Source organism: Macaca mulatta, chromosome 15 (genome assembly GCF_049350105.2).
Source record: "Macaca mulatta isolate MMU2019108-1 chromosome 15, T2T-MMU8v2.0, whole genome shotgun sequence".
NCBI lineage: Eukaryota > Metazoa > Chordata > Mammalia > Primates > Cercopithecidae > Macaca > Macaca mulatta.
In genome coordinates, this window is record NC_133420.1 from 61,000,951 (window position 1) to 61,014,971 (window position 14,021).

General features: G+C 52.4%; 1 long non-coding RNA gene across 1 annotated transcript; it reads left to right on the top strand.

The window, feature by feature from the left end:
• Positions 1 to 6,639: 6,639 nt before the first annotated feature.
• LOC144334621 (uncharacterized) lies at positions 6,640 to 7,067 on the top strand. The gene is made up of 2 exons (XR_013404673.1): positions 6,640 to 6,807; positions 6,998 to 7,067. It is a non-coding gene; the product is annotated as an uncharacterized LOC144334621 (long non-coding RNA).
• The last annotated feature ends 6,954 nt before the right edge of the window (positions 7,068 to 14,021 follow it).

Below are 14,021 nucleotides of genomic sequence, written 5' to 3' on the forward strand. Positions count from 1 at the left end.
GCAGGAGAATGGCATGAACCCAGGAGGCAGAGCTTGCAGTGAGCTGAGATCGCGCCACTGCACTCCAGCCTGGGCGACAGAGTGAGACTCCATCTCAAAAAAAGAAAGAAAAGAAAGAGCCAGTGTGGCTTGGGGAGTGTGGCTTGGGGGAGCTCTGGAGGAGAGAATGGGAGAGGAGGGGAATGATGGCAGGGCCAGATCCTGGGGCCTGGGAGACTAGGTGAGTTACCCATTCTTCTCACAACATTAGCCATGTGAAAGTACAAATATTTAATATCTCACAATCTGTGGATCAGGAACCTGGGCATGGCTTACCTGGGGGCCCCTGCCTGAAGGTCTCTCAGGAAGCTGGGGCTGTGGTCTCAACCGACGCTGGGCTGTGGGAGGAGCTGTCCCCAAGCTCACTCATGTGGGTATTGGCAGAACCAGTTTGGACTAAGCCTGAGTTCCTTTCTGTCTGTTGGCCTGGGTGTTCCCCAGTTCTTTGTCATGTGGGCCTCTATGTCGGATAGCTCCTGACATGCAAATTTGCTTCCTCAGTTAGAGGACTGTGACAGAGGCAGCGAGAGGAGGAGGGACAGAGAAGGACAAGGAAAGGGAGGGAGAAACACAGGAGACAGCAAGGACGAGGGAATTGGCGCTTTTTTGGTAACTAAATGTTGGAAGTTGCAATGGATTGAATGTTTATGTTCCCTAAAAGTCATGTGTTGTTAGCCAAATTCCCAATGTGATAATATTAGGAGATGGGGCCTTTGTGAGATAATTAGGTCATAAGGGTGGAGACCTCATGAATGGGATTAGTGCCCTTTTCAAAGGCACCCCAGGGAGTTCCTTCACCCTTTTTCAACCATCTGAGGACACAACAATAAGCTGGCAGTCTGCAACCCTGAAGAGGGACCTCGGCAAAACTGGACCATGCTGATACCCTGATTTCAGACTTCCAGCCTCCAGAACTGCAAGGAATACATTTCTGTTATTGGTGAACCACCCTGTCTGTGGCACTTTCTTATAGCAGCTCTAACTGACTCAAACAGGAGAGATAGCCTGTCACTCTGCTGTATTCTCTTAGTCAGAAGGGGAGTCACTAACCACTTTATGGTTACACAAGGGCAGGAATCCCAGCAGTGAGGTTTATTGCAAGCTGCTGTGCATGCATGCCGCCTACCTACCACATAGGCTGGGATGAGACACCTGGGTCTGATTCTAAATATAACAGGAAAGCATTGGAAGGCTTTATGCCACAGGATGACCATATATGAGTTTCATTTTATATTAACCCTCTCATGGTGCAGAATGAGAAATGAGGCCCGAGTGGAAGTAACGTTTCCAATATTACACTGGTGGAACCTGGGCACGTCTTCAGTTGTAAGTCCATGCTGCATCCCATCCATCCTTATAATTCTTCCTTCTCTTGAGTTTGTGCATGTGTTACTTGTGATACCAACCTATGAGTGTTATGAGAATCATCTCATGTATGCCCGATGATGTCTCTGGGAAGCGGATGCTGGGATGACTTGCATTATGCAGGTTGGGAGACTGGAGAGGCTCTGAGAGGTACAGTGAGTTTTCCAGGGCACAGAAGTGGTAAGAAAAATAAAGGTTGGAATCCAGCTGTGTCTCCTCAAACCTAGGGCCCTCGCTGCATTTGGGTTTTCCCAGAGGAGCAGTGTTGCCAAAATTGTGAACAGTGAAGGCGATGACATAGAGGAGGAGGGTGAGCAGCCAATGGCTCAGAGAGACCTTTGGGGAGGGAGGTCTTTGAAGGAAGGGGCTGAGGTCATGGAACCTTGGAGAAGTGACCTAACTTCCTTGGTGATAGGCCCCAACAGAACTTAGAACTTTGATAACCAGCACTCACATTCTAGAGACAGCCCCTGTCTAGCTCTCCCGATGGGAGCCAATAAAGAGAATAAGAGGTTCTCCTGCTGTATCCCGACTTTCTGAGGCTCTGACCTCAGGAAAGCCCGGCATGAGAGCCTTTTCCATTGCTGCAGACTTTTTGGTTCAGCACTCACTTCTGGCACCTCTGGTCATTTGGCAGGAAGTACCCAAAGGTAACACAGAGAAGTCCAGGCCAGGCCACAACTGTGATCCCACCTGGGCAGCCCCAAACCCCTCCCCATCACCGTGTGTGTGGAGGGAGGCAGCGGAGGGAAGGCAAGGGATGAGCGTTGGGCCCTTCCTGGGCCGGAGCAGGTTGTTGGGTGTTGGAACCCCGGTGAAGGACATTTCCCCAGATGTTATCCTGTGCCCCTGAGACTTCAGCTCATTTCCTCTATGCAGTCGCCCACCTGTGCCTTAACTGGGGAGCCGAATTTCTAATGTGCGTTTCCTGCTGCAGTGATGGCCAGGCAGGGCCCTGGTGTCTGATGATCTGGCTGCAGGGCATCATTTTTGCAGAGCTCCATGTGGGAGATCAGTGAGGAACTGGTTGATGGGTTCAACTCCTCCATCTTCCTAGACAAGGGGTAGGTGCCCCATGCCACCAATAATGACCAGCGCTGGTCTGGGGTGAGAGCAGGCATGGGGGGTGGTGATGGTGTCTCCGCTGCCAGTACCACGAGATGAACCGCATGGGTCCGGAACCCAGTTTTGTATACAAGGACTCCTGGGGTCTCTCTAGCAGGGCCTTCCCACTGGAGTGGCCCACAGTTCTACCCCCGGAAATGTGGGGTCCCACTCCTCCCCCACCTGCAAATTGGTAAGGTGGAAAGACACTTCACATACTTGTAGGAATATCAGAGAAAAGACTTTTTCATTGTTTTCATATCGCACTAGGCCATGAACATTTTTGCCTGTTGCTACTATTTTTGTTTTTTTAACCACCTGCCCCAGATATTCCATGTAAGAATCAGCTCCTGTGTCCATCCAGACCTGCTCCAAGCCTTAGAAATCATCAGGCTTAATAGGGTGGTTTATATATAAAAATTGGTGGGGGGGTGTTGGTTCAGCTATTCTTTGCGTGTCTCTTCAGCTTGTCACATCCCAGAACACATCATCTTAGCCCAGTAGGCCCAGAGCCTTGGCCTCACCTGTCTTCACAATATTCCATAAGGAAGGCTTTTTTTTTTTTGCCACAGCAATTCAGCCTTTCAATGCTGGTAGACCTGGATGTGATTCCATTCTGTTGCCATTTCAGCAGGGCTGCAGGGAACATCTTATGTGTGTCCTATTAAAGAGCACTGGTTTGCTAGGGCTGCCATAACAGTACCCAAACCATGTGGCTTAAACAACAGAATTGGTTTTCTCACAATTCTGGGGCTAGAATTCTGAGATCAAGGTGTGGGCTGGGGGGGTTTCTTCTGAGGCTTCTCTCCATGGCTTGTAGATGGCCGCCTTTTATCTCCATGTTGACATTGTCTTTACTCTGTGCCTCTTTTTGTTGTTGTTGTTCCTTTGTTTTCTTGAGACACAGTCTTGTTCTGTCGCCCAGGCTGGAGTGCGGTGGCTTGGTCTCAGCTCACTGCAACCTCCACCTCCCTACTCTGTGCCTCTTTGTGCCCTAATCTCCTCTTCTTATGAGGACATCAATCAGACTGGATTAGAGTCCACCTCAATGAACTCAACCTTAATGACCTCTTTAAAGACTATGTCTCCAAATATAGTCACATTCTGAAGTCCTGGGGGTTAGCACTTCAACATATGAATTTTGGGAGATATAATTTGGCTTATACCACATACTTATTCCCTACAGAAGATAGACTCCAGGCATGGGGTTGCTTGGTGGAAGGATATGCATATGCAAAATCTGAGTCGCTTCAGCCAAATTACTTTCCAAAGAGGCTGTGGCAGTTGTGTTGCCACGGCAGTCTCCAATGATGTCTGCTTCCCTGCATCCAGCCTGACAATGAGGGATGTCATTCATTTACATTCCTGCTAATCTGGTGTCCATGTGGCAAATGCCACTGTATGCTTCCTTTGCTTTTTAATTTGCCACTTATAGGCTTGAGCCACCTGTCAGTTGTTTACCAGCCATTTGGATTTTCTCTTCCCCCAGTTGTCTGCTCATGTTCTTGTTGCTGTGACAACCCTTCTCGCACCCTGGAACCTCCAGGCATTTGCCCCTTTGCTGGATCTGGGATCCTCATAGCTCAGGTTCTCAAAACTGCCTTTATTGTAAAAGAAATAAAATTAAGTGCCTTGCTTTGAAGTCTAAAGGACTCTCCTAGGGTGGGTGTTGTAGTCCATTTTGTGCTGCTGCAACAAAACACCATAGACTGGGCAATTTATAATGTACAGAAATTTATTTCTCACAGTTCTGGAGGCTAGGAAGTCCACAGTCAAGATGCTGGCATCTGGTGAGGGCCTTCTTGCTGCATCATCCCATGGTGGAAGGCATCACATGGCAGAAGGGCAAAGAGAGGGTGAGAGAGAGCAAGAGGGGGCAGACCCATCTTCATGATACTGACGTTAATCCACCCAGGATGGCAGAGCTCTCATGATCTAAACACCTCTTAAAGGTCCCATCTCCCAGTATGGTCACAATGGCAACTACACTTCAACATGAATTTTAGAGAACACAAACATGCACACAATAGCAGTGGGTCTACACTGAAAACTGATCTCTCAACTTAGTGGGGGCAGTGGGGTGGGGAATGAGGTTCCCTCAGATCCTCTCCCTCCATGCCAGAAGCAGACTAAGCTTCAGGTAGCTTAGTGGGAACGTGATGCAGCCCTAGCTTTGGGCAGTTCTTAGTTCTGTCCTGTGTGACCTTGAGCAGCCATTTGACATCCCTAAGCCTGTGTTTCTCATCTCAACAATGGGGATGTTTCCTTAGGACTCACTAGAGTGATGCTCTTCATACAAGCTCTTAATAGGGGAATGCTAACCTCTCTTGCTGTGGGCACTCACATCCCTCTTCACACACAAGTCCCCAAGGAATTGGGGCTTCCTGGTCTGAACTCTAGCCCACGATTCTCCTGGTGGTTTTTGGTGCTGCCTCTGACTCTGTGTCCTTCCTTGTCCCACTCAGTATGAAAATGAGTTAACCCTGTACCTGGGTAAGATCTGCACAATGTGGACCCTCCAGGTGGGCACTCAGGAGCATATGGTAGCATCCCTGGACCAGGCTTCCAGAGCAGACACATACCCTACAGCACCACCTTCCTGTGTAACCACTGGGTCTTCATCTCTACCCCACAGTTCCTGGACTGGGTATTCAATAGGTGGGAGCCTGTCCCTTCCACAGCACAGCGGGGAGTCGGCCACCAGCTAGCTGTGTATCTCAGGAATTTTGCTGCACCTCACTGAGCCTCAGTTTGCTCCTCTGAGAATAAAGGTGGTAAGAGGATGAACCTCACAGGGTTCTTGCAGGGATTAAATGAGGTGAGCCATGGCAGGTGCTGACCTGGTGCTTGGCTCTGTGGAAATGGCTGCCAGATGTACTGTGGCTGTTATTTATTTTTGAACACGAAGTAGCTCTCTGCCTCACTCGTGGCCTTCCTACGTTTGGGAAAGCGTATAGAAAGCAAACCTGTTTTCCCATTTGTGAAGAGGCTTTGAGTTTCCACATGGCTGATCTCTGTGCTTGGGGTACCCAGAACAGGGATCCCCGGGGGCTGGTGGAGGGGCCCTATGCTAACTCAGATATCTGGGAAGATTCTGGTTGTGGGTCATCATGTGCTGGGTGCCCTCAGTGAACAGAGACCAAAGCTCAGCGACTCCAGTAAATCTCACACCACATACTCAGCTTCCTGAGCTCCAGCTCAGACCAGTGACCCCTGCCTGGAGGTGTGGGGGACTGGGACTCTGAACTGAGGTGGACCATGCCTGGGTGACACTCCCCCTGTCTCCAGAAGCTGTTCAAGAAAGTGCTGCCCTATCACTGCCAGGGCTTCCTCGGGTACAACGAAACAGGAAAGCCAAGGAGCCCTGTCACCCACTGTCTGCACCTCCATCACCCAGTTAAAATGTGTGGACAACTGCATCATCACCACATGATGCAGAGACCAGAGTGTGAAGGCCTGGGGCCAGTGCAGGGTGGTGTAGCTTTGAATCGAGGTGGCCAGGGTTTGCTGTGGTGTGGCCAGGGTTTGCTGTGGTAGGCCCAGGGAGCTCCTGTCTGTGTCCCCATCCAAATCTCATCTTGAATTCCCATGTGTTGTGGGAGGGACCCAGTGGGAGGTAACTGAATCATGGGGGCAGGTCTTTCCTGTGCTTTTGTCGTGATAGTAAGTCTCACGAGCTCTGATGGTTATTATAAGGGGGAGTTTTTCTGCACAAGCTCTCTTTTTGCCTGCTGCCTTCCATGTAAGACATGACTTGCTTCTCATCTTCCACCATGATTGTGAGGCTTCCCTAGCCACCAATCACGTGGAACTGTAAGTTTAATTAAACCTCTTTCTTTTGTAAATTTCCCAGTCTTGGGTGTGTCTTTATCAGCAGTGTGAAAACGGACTAATATGCTCCCTCTTAGAGACTTGGGAACGGCCTCTTGTCGGCTCTCAGGTGTGTGGTCTGTGATCTAAGCCCCCACGCAGTCCCTAGGCCTTCCTGTCAGGGGCGTGCTGGCCTTGACCACGTGTCTCAGAGGTGGGTGCTCACTTCCTGCTGGGCTCCTTCCCTGTGAGTGTTGCTCACTGGGTCCCAGGTGTGCCCCTACTCCCTGCCACAGCTCCCTGGGCTTCTGTCTCCTCCAGGAGGGGAGATGTCAGCAGAGAAGCTGAAGTGGAGCAGGCGGGATTCCAGCTCCCCACCTCCTGGCTCATTCTCCGTGGGAGTGCTGATACCTCAAGAACTTCTCTTCACTCTATGCCATGCTCTCTGCTCTGCAGAGCACCTCAATTCACATGGAGAGAAGTTTCCAGGTGAGCAGGCCTCTCTCTATAGGAGCACCAGGGTGGATCAGGGACATCCACGGGGCTGGGCTGGGCATTGCCTCTCAGTGAGCCTAGGAGGTGCTGGGAGGCTGTGAACCCTCAAGGTAGGGACTGGGAACCCTGGTGGGGTCTCTGAGCCTCCCTGGGATCTTAGGCCAGCTGTTCTGCTTCGAATTAGGTTACCTTTCCTTACCGCGTCAGATATAGGCTGGGGCCAAATTGGAGACTGTCAAGAGCTTACCTCACAGCAACGCGTTTCTCTGATGATTGAAATCAAAACTGGTCAAAACAGACCTGCTCGGCTGAAATGGAAGTGGGGGCCCAGTGGACCAACATGAGAGTCCCCTCCCCTCCCCAGTCCCATGGGACCCTTAGGCTCAGAGGAACCTGTTGGAACCTCTCATCTAGCGTGTTTGGGTCCTGTGACTTCTTAAATAAATGGGATTTGCACTCATGCCCCTCCCCGTGATTCCCAAATTTCTCCTTTCGCCTCTGCACAGGAACAGTCTCGAAAATTTTCAAGATGTGTAAGCTAGTGCACTGCGCAGCGTTCTGCTCACCACAGCGAAGTGGAGGAGGGGATGGGGGCAAGCCTTTGGGAGGGAGGGAACTGAGAGGGTGGAAGGACTTGACAGCGTGTGGTTTTTCAGTTTCTCATTGAGAGTTTCTTTGAAAATTTTCAGTCTCTATCTTTTCTGGATTCATAACAGAGGAATCCCTCTGGTCCATGGGCAGGCGGGAGGCGGGGGCACTTCAGAGACCAGGAGGTCCCAGCAATGGGTCATAGTGATGGCAGCTGTGCTGAGCCAGGAGGGCTTGATGAGGTGGCAGATTGAGCAGGTCCCTGGCTCAGCTCCCTGGCTGGCCCATCGCACTGACTGGTAGCCCCCTCCAGGCTGTTGGGTGGATGGGGAAGGTAGGGGGTCGTCAGGAAGCTGGCCTCCAGCTGCTCTTCTGTCTGGACTGCAGCTCCAAGGGGAGGGGGCGCCCTGCCCACACCAGAGATGGGCACTGCCAAGGAATTCCATGGGCCAGGTGGTCAAAAAGGCTGCCTAGCCTTGGGTCCGAATGGCTGAGTAGAGGACAGGTATGTGCACTCTGCGACTGCCTGCTCTGGCCCCATAGCAGGCACTGCTGATCAGCCACAGATTCCGGCCCTGTTGCCTCGTTTGCAATGACACATACCCCAGATAGTTTATGAAGAGTACGTGGGGACTAATCGATCTCTGGTGGCTACTTCCTGAGGGGATTTCACATTCACACAAAAGAGGGAGCAAAGTGGCCTCACCCATCACCCTGGGCACCCCTAGTCTGTCAATCAGAGATAGCACCTCAGAGTCCCCCTTCCTGAGTGGAGGAAGAAAGTGTTCTGTGCAGGGGAATTTCCTGGGGGTTCCCTGGGGAGGTGGAGCCTTTGCATGACCTCAGCCCAGCCTTTGGAGCAGAGACTCCTGTGGCTGAGGCAGGCAGGAGCCACTCATTTGGGCCTCCTGGGACTACCCTGTCTTCTCCCACCACAGCTGGGCCTGGCTGGGGGCCTGGACACATACTGAGAGCCCAGAGGATGGGACGCTGGTCAGCAGTGGTGCTGAGGGACATGGTGAAGGCAGCTGGGATGGGGCCTCGGCTAGGAGGAGGAAGCTGGCCTCTTCTATGGGGCCCTGGGCAAGTCACTGCTCCTCTTTGGCCTCTGTTTTCTCATCTGAAAAGTGGAGGGATGATAGCCCTGTGGAGCAGGACTCACATGGTGACAATGGAGTCACAGACAGGAATGTGGAGGGCTTTGTGGAGGGCTTTGTGCCTGGCTCTGCCATGGGGGAGGGGTGTGATGGCAGGAACAGTCATGTGAGTGCTGGGAACGTGGTGCTCAGGAGGGCCTGTGAGGCAGGTGGAGTTCCCCCTGTGCTTTCCCAGAGGAGGAAACAGGCTCAGGGAGTCCAAGGGAGTGAATCTGGAATCAAAGCACCCCAGAGGTGGTGGCAGTAGTACTGGTACCAGCTGACCTGGCCCGGTGTCCAGGGCCCCAGGGTCAGGGGGCTGGGAGAATAAAAGGGTGAGGAGGATGTCCTCACTGACCTTGCCCTCGACCCTGGAGGGGACCTTCATGGTGGCCACACTGGAATGGAGCCCCGAAAGCCCAGAAGAGGCAGCAGCTGCAGGTGGGGTGGGAGAGCCTCCAGGGAGTCAGAGGACAGGGCTTCTCCCTCCCAGCGAAGGCCTCGCATCAAGAGAGGAGGGGGCCTTGCTTCTCCAGCAGTGCCTGAAATGCCTCCGACAGAAGCGACCAGAGCAAGGGTCAGGGAGAGCTGGGCTGGTGCAGAGGGTGGAGGTGGTGGGTTGGAGAGGAGCAGGGAGAACCAGGGCTGGCCCCTCACAACCTTTGTGATTGCCAAAGCCGACTGTAGGAGTGGCTACAGCGAGTTTGCTAGACACAGAGAGGTGTGGGGAGGGGTCGTAGGTGGGGGCAAATCTTGGCTGCTCCACGTGGGAGGGGGAGTGTGAGGAATTTGATTAGGTAATTAGGGAGCTGCAGCTGCCCCAGGTGGCTGCAGATTGATCTGATCAACCCGAGGGCGGTACCGGAGAGCCAGTGCTCATCAACACCCCCGCCCCATGAGCACAGGGTCCCACCCCTCCTTGGCCCATTCCACCTGACCTGGTGATGCTGGGCACTGCGATGAAGGATTCTCCGGATGTGAGTGAGCCTGGGGAGGCGCGGGGCGGGGCCGGGGTCCTGAATTTGGGAGGAGAGAGCCCCTCACCGAGCCCTGAGCTCTCGGCAAACCTCCTCTCAAGCGGTCCTCACACTGCCCCTGTGAGCCGGGCGTGGCGCCCACCGTATTGATGAGGGAACGGAGGCTCCACGGAGTGTAGTGAAGCGGCCCAGCTGCCTCGCTGCCCAGCTGCAGGAGATTGTAGCTGCGCTGGAGGAGTCAGACGCTCCTTCGGGCGCTGTCCATGGTGGCGGGAGAGTGACGTTAGGGAGCACGAGAGTAGGTGAACAATCCCTTCCAGCTCGAGGCCTCGGTTTCCCTGTCTGTCATCAGAGAGGCCTGGCCTCCAAGGTCCCTGAGCCTCCGCTGCCGTGACCGCTCCTCTGGAGCCTAGTCTGACCCAGGTCCAAGTCCCGTTTTGTGTGCACGCCCTGCTCCCTGGTGGAGCCTGTTGGTACTGCAACGTGAGAGGAATGTGGTCGGGAAGTGGTCAGGGGCCAGGGACCTTTTTGATGGGCTTTGGCTGTCTGCCTTCCAGGCGAATCTGATCAACTTCCTGGAAAGGACTTAGGTAAGCAACTGTGGCATTCATTGCGGGAGGCTGGGGGTGTGGAAGTCAGAGACTCGCCGCCTGCCAAACACTCCCTGGACCCATTCCCTGCATCTTAGACTCATTGGGAGGGCTTGGTACAGAGCAGAGGAGGAACCATTCCACTGGAGGGTGGGGGTAGGCGCTGGAATCAAGGACAACTTCCTGGAGGAGGGACTGTTTGAACCCAACTCTGAGAACCGGTAGGGACTGGATGAGATTGGAGGGGAGGTGGGAGCCTCTTAAAATCACCCACCTAGAGGTGGGGGTGTGGAGTGGCCCTTGACCCCACTCCACACCCCACTAGGGCTCCTCCAGCACCCCCTCACCGGGCTCTGTCACCCTGCTGTTCTTCCCTCTGGCACCAGGAATGCACAGTAATTAGGGAGCTGCAGTTGCCTCAGGTGGCTGCAGCTAATTTCCACCTGAGGACTTTGGAACCTGGTTCAAGACCACGGAGCAGCTCAGTGAGGATGAGAGATCAGGCTGGGGCAGGACTTGGGTGAGGGCAAGGGTGGACTGTCTCTGGTGGCCAGAGGCAGGAAGCCTGCAACTGTGGCTCATCCCCTAGTATGTGGTGACAGCTGGGCCACCCAGACTCCAGGTGCTGGGCAGGCACTGGGAGGGAGAGCTGAGGTGTGATTCCAGGTAGTCTCAGGGCTGCCACCCTGTCCTGTAGTTATAAGTAGTCCTGCCAGTCAGAACCAGCACCTGAATCAGCCAGTAGCAGCCTCAAAGCCAGGGAGAAAAGGCCACAGTCAAGCTGAGGTGCCTGTGAGTGACCTGGTGTACTGGGCGGACTGTCCCAGGGCTCAGTGCAGCTTTGGGCTAAGTGTGGATTTGGAGTGTCAGACAGCTGGCACTGGGCTCCCAGCTCCATTACTGAACAGCCCTGTGACTGGGGCAGGTCACCCCGCCTCTCAGGGACTTGCTTTCCTCCCCTGTGAAATGAGCTGATGCTAAGTGATCACTTACATCATCGGGACACCAAGCACTCAGCACAGTGCGTGGAGCACAGAGTAAGAGTGGGTGGCAGGGTAGTCTGAGACCCTGGGGTAGTCCCTTCCAGGTCATCCTGCCCTCCCATCCAGCCACCAGGCCCCCAAAGCAGAGCCCTGTACCAGCGGCAGGACAGACATGAGGCCTGCTCGACTGTGACCCTGTGACCCCTACATAAGCAGCAGGGCGCAGCTGGGGCCCCGGGGGCCCTGGGCCAGCTCCTCCAGCCCAGATGAGAAGGACAAGGTGAATCTTTTCCTGGGATTTCTTGAAGCCCAGAAGAAAATGAGCCACTCCTGTCCCCTCTCCCTGAGAGCTCTCCCCCAGCCCTGGCTGCTTTGAAGAAGGGCACAATTTATTTACTATAAAAATGAATACAATAGAGAAGAATACTATGTTAAAATCCTGTTTCCATTGCAGCCTAGGAGCTGTGGTTTCGTTCTTTCACTTCCTGTGTTAATTGGAGATACAGGCTCTCATATCCCTCCTAGAGATGAGGCATCTTGCAGGGGTGCCCGTGTGTTGACTGCAGAAGAAGGGAGATGGGAGAAAAGTAGGACTTTCTCAGGGCCCATGTTCATCTCTGTATGGTCAACTTGGGCAAGAAGCAGAGACAGCCCCTCAGAACTCCTGGGTTAGCAGCTGAAGGGGCTTTCACAGGCCTAGCAGCACCCTTGGGAATCTGGGTGTCTTTAAAAATAACCCTTCCAGGGACCATTTCCTGACCCAAGACAGTGGTTACCTTTCTACTGCTTTGGAGGAAGAGCGAACATGTTCTGATTTGCTTACTGAGGTTTCCTTTGATCAGCTATTAGGGACTTGTAGTTTTCTTGTTCAAACACTGGAATTGCATCAGTACTAAGTGTGTATGTGTGTATGTGTTGGGGTGGGGGGAGTGTAAAAAGATCCAAATGTGTAACGTGGAAAGGACAAGGCCAGAGGAAGATTATTTGCAAATGGAGTCAGGGCAGGGTGGACAGTGCATCTTCAGTTCACTTCCGGGGGCCCCATGAATGACCCTTGACCTTAGATTTGACTCCTCCTGGGATTCTGTCTCTGACCTCAGCACTTCTTTTCTTGCTGGTTTCTTATCCAGGGGGAAAGATTTTGCAATGCAATTTTTAAGGCTGCAGCTGGGCCTCATTGCATAAACATTGCTGCTACCTATGATCTAGGATTTCCAGCATCCCTGCAATTCCTGGTATAATTCTTTTCAAGGCGGAAATTCCGTAGAAGGCTCCCAGCCTCTCTGTCAGGCACATCCTGGCCATTCCTCCCCAGCTGGAGCCTCATGAACCACAGGTGAGCTCTGGTTTGCCAGGATAAGGGTACTTATTCCTTGTCAACAACAGACCCCACACTCCCGTCCTGGCCAAGGTGAAGTCTGGCGTCCTGTGTTCCTGAGGTCCAAGGTCTTGGGGATGCCCTGTTTACACACTCAGTTGTGTTGTTACTGACTTGTCCTAAGGGCACACTGGCCCGAGCCCTTAGAGCTTACAGCCCCCTGGATGGCTTTATCCTCTATCCAGTCTTGTACTGTGGTTATTTCATGGGTCAAGGTGGGCAGGGGTTGGGGTGACTGTGAACCTTTCCCGTGGGGAGAGTTAAAGGTGAGGCATGAGGGGGGCAGTCAGTGGGAGGCATGGGAGGGCCCGGCAATTAGGCAAGAAAATAAAACGAAAGGCATTCAATATATAAGATATAGGGAAAAAGTGGTTTTTCCCTCTACTCACACACCACACAATGTAATACCAGATGTGGGAAGGTCATTTTCCCAGACATCAAGTAATTCTGCAGTGTATTAGGCAGTGAATTAGGCGTCCTCTAATTCAATTGCATTCTGATACTAACTACCTGGAGACAGGCTGAGGGCCCAGTCCCACAAGACTGCCCTTCACTTTAGATGCCTGTAGCAAGTAGTAGGCTGTCACCTGTTAATATATTCTTTAGAAACTGGCTGTAAATCAGGGTTCCCGTAACTTCCTTCTTGGGCTTGATTAATTTGCTAGAGCAGCTCACAGAACTCACGGAAACACTTTACATTTACTTGTTTGTTTGTTTATTTACTTATTGAGACGGAATCTCACTCTGTTGCCAGGCTGGAGGGCAGTGGCGCTCTCAGCTCACTGCAACCTCCACCTCCTGGGTTCAAGTGATTCTCCTGCCTCAGCCTCCTGAGTAGCTGGGACTACAGGTGCATGACACTGTGCCCAGCTAATTTTTGCATTTTTAGTAGACACGGGGTTTCACCATGTTGGCCAGGATGGTCTCGATCTCTTGACCTCGTGATCCGCCTGCCTCAGCCTCCCAAAGTGCTGGGATTACATGTGTGAGCCACTGTGCCTGGCCTACCTGTTTATTAATAAAGGATGCAGATGAACAGCCAGATGGAGGCAATACATAGGGCAGGGAACGGGAGAAGGGGCACGGAGCTTCCATGACCTTTCTGGGCGTGCCTCCCTCCAGGAATCTCCATGTGGCCAGCTATCTGGAAGCTCCCAGAACCCTGTCCTTTTGGGGTTTTATGCCTCCAAACTGATGATCCACAGGCATGCAGGCATATAGCCATACCAACTAAAATACTGATATGCGTCTAATCAGGGTGGTAAACAGGCACTGCCCTGCACTCACCCCGAGTACTTCCCCTATGCTCCTCTCTGTTCATTCCCCTCCTTATTGTTTAGATTGGTTCATTTCTATTGTTCTTCTTGTTCATAGATTCTTTCTCCTCACTTTTGAAACCTGTTGAGCCTACCCACTGAGTTTTAAAATGTTGGTTATTATATTTTTCAGTTAAAGCTTCCACTTGGGTTTGTTTCTTCTATTTTTTTGTGTTATGATTTTCTAATTTTTCATTCGTTTCAAGTGTATTTATAATTGCTTATTAAAACATTATTATT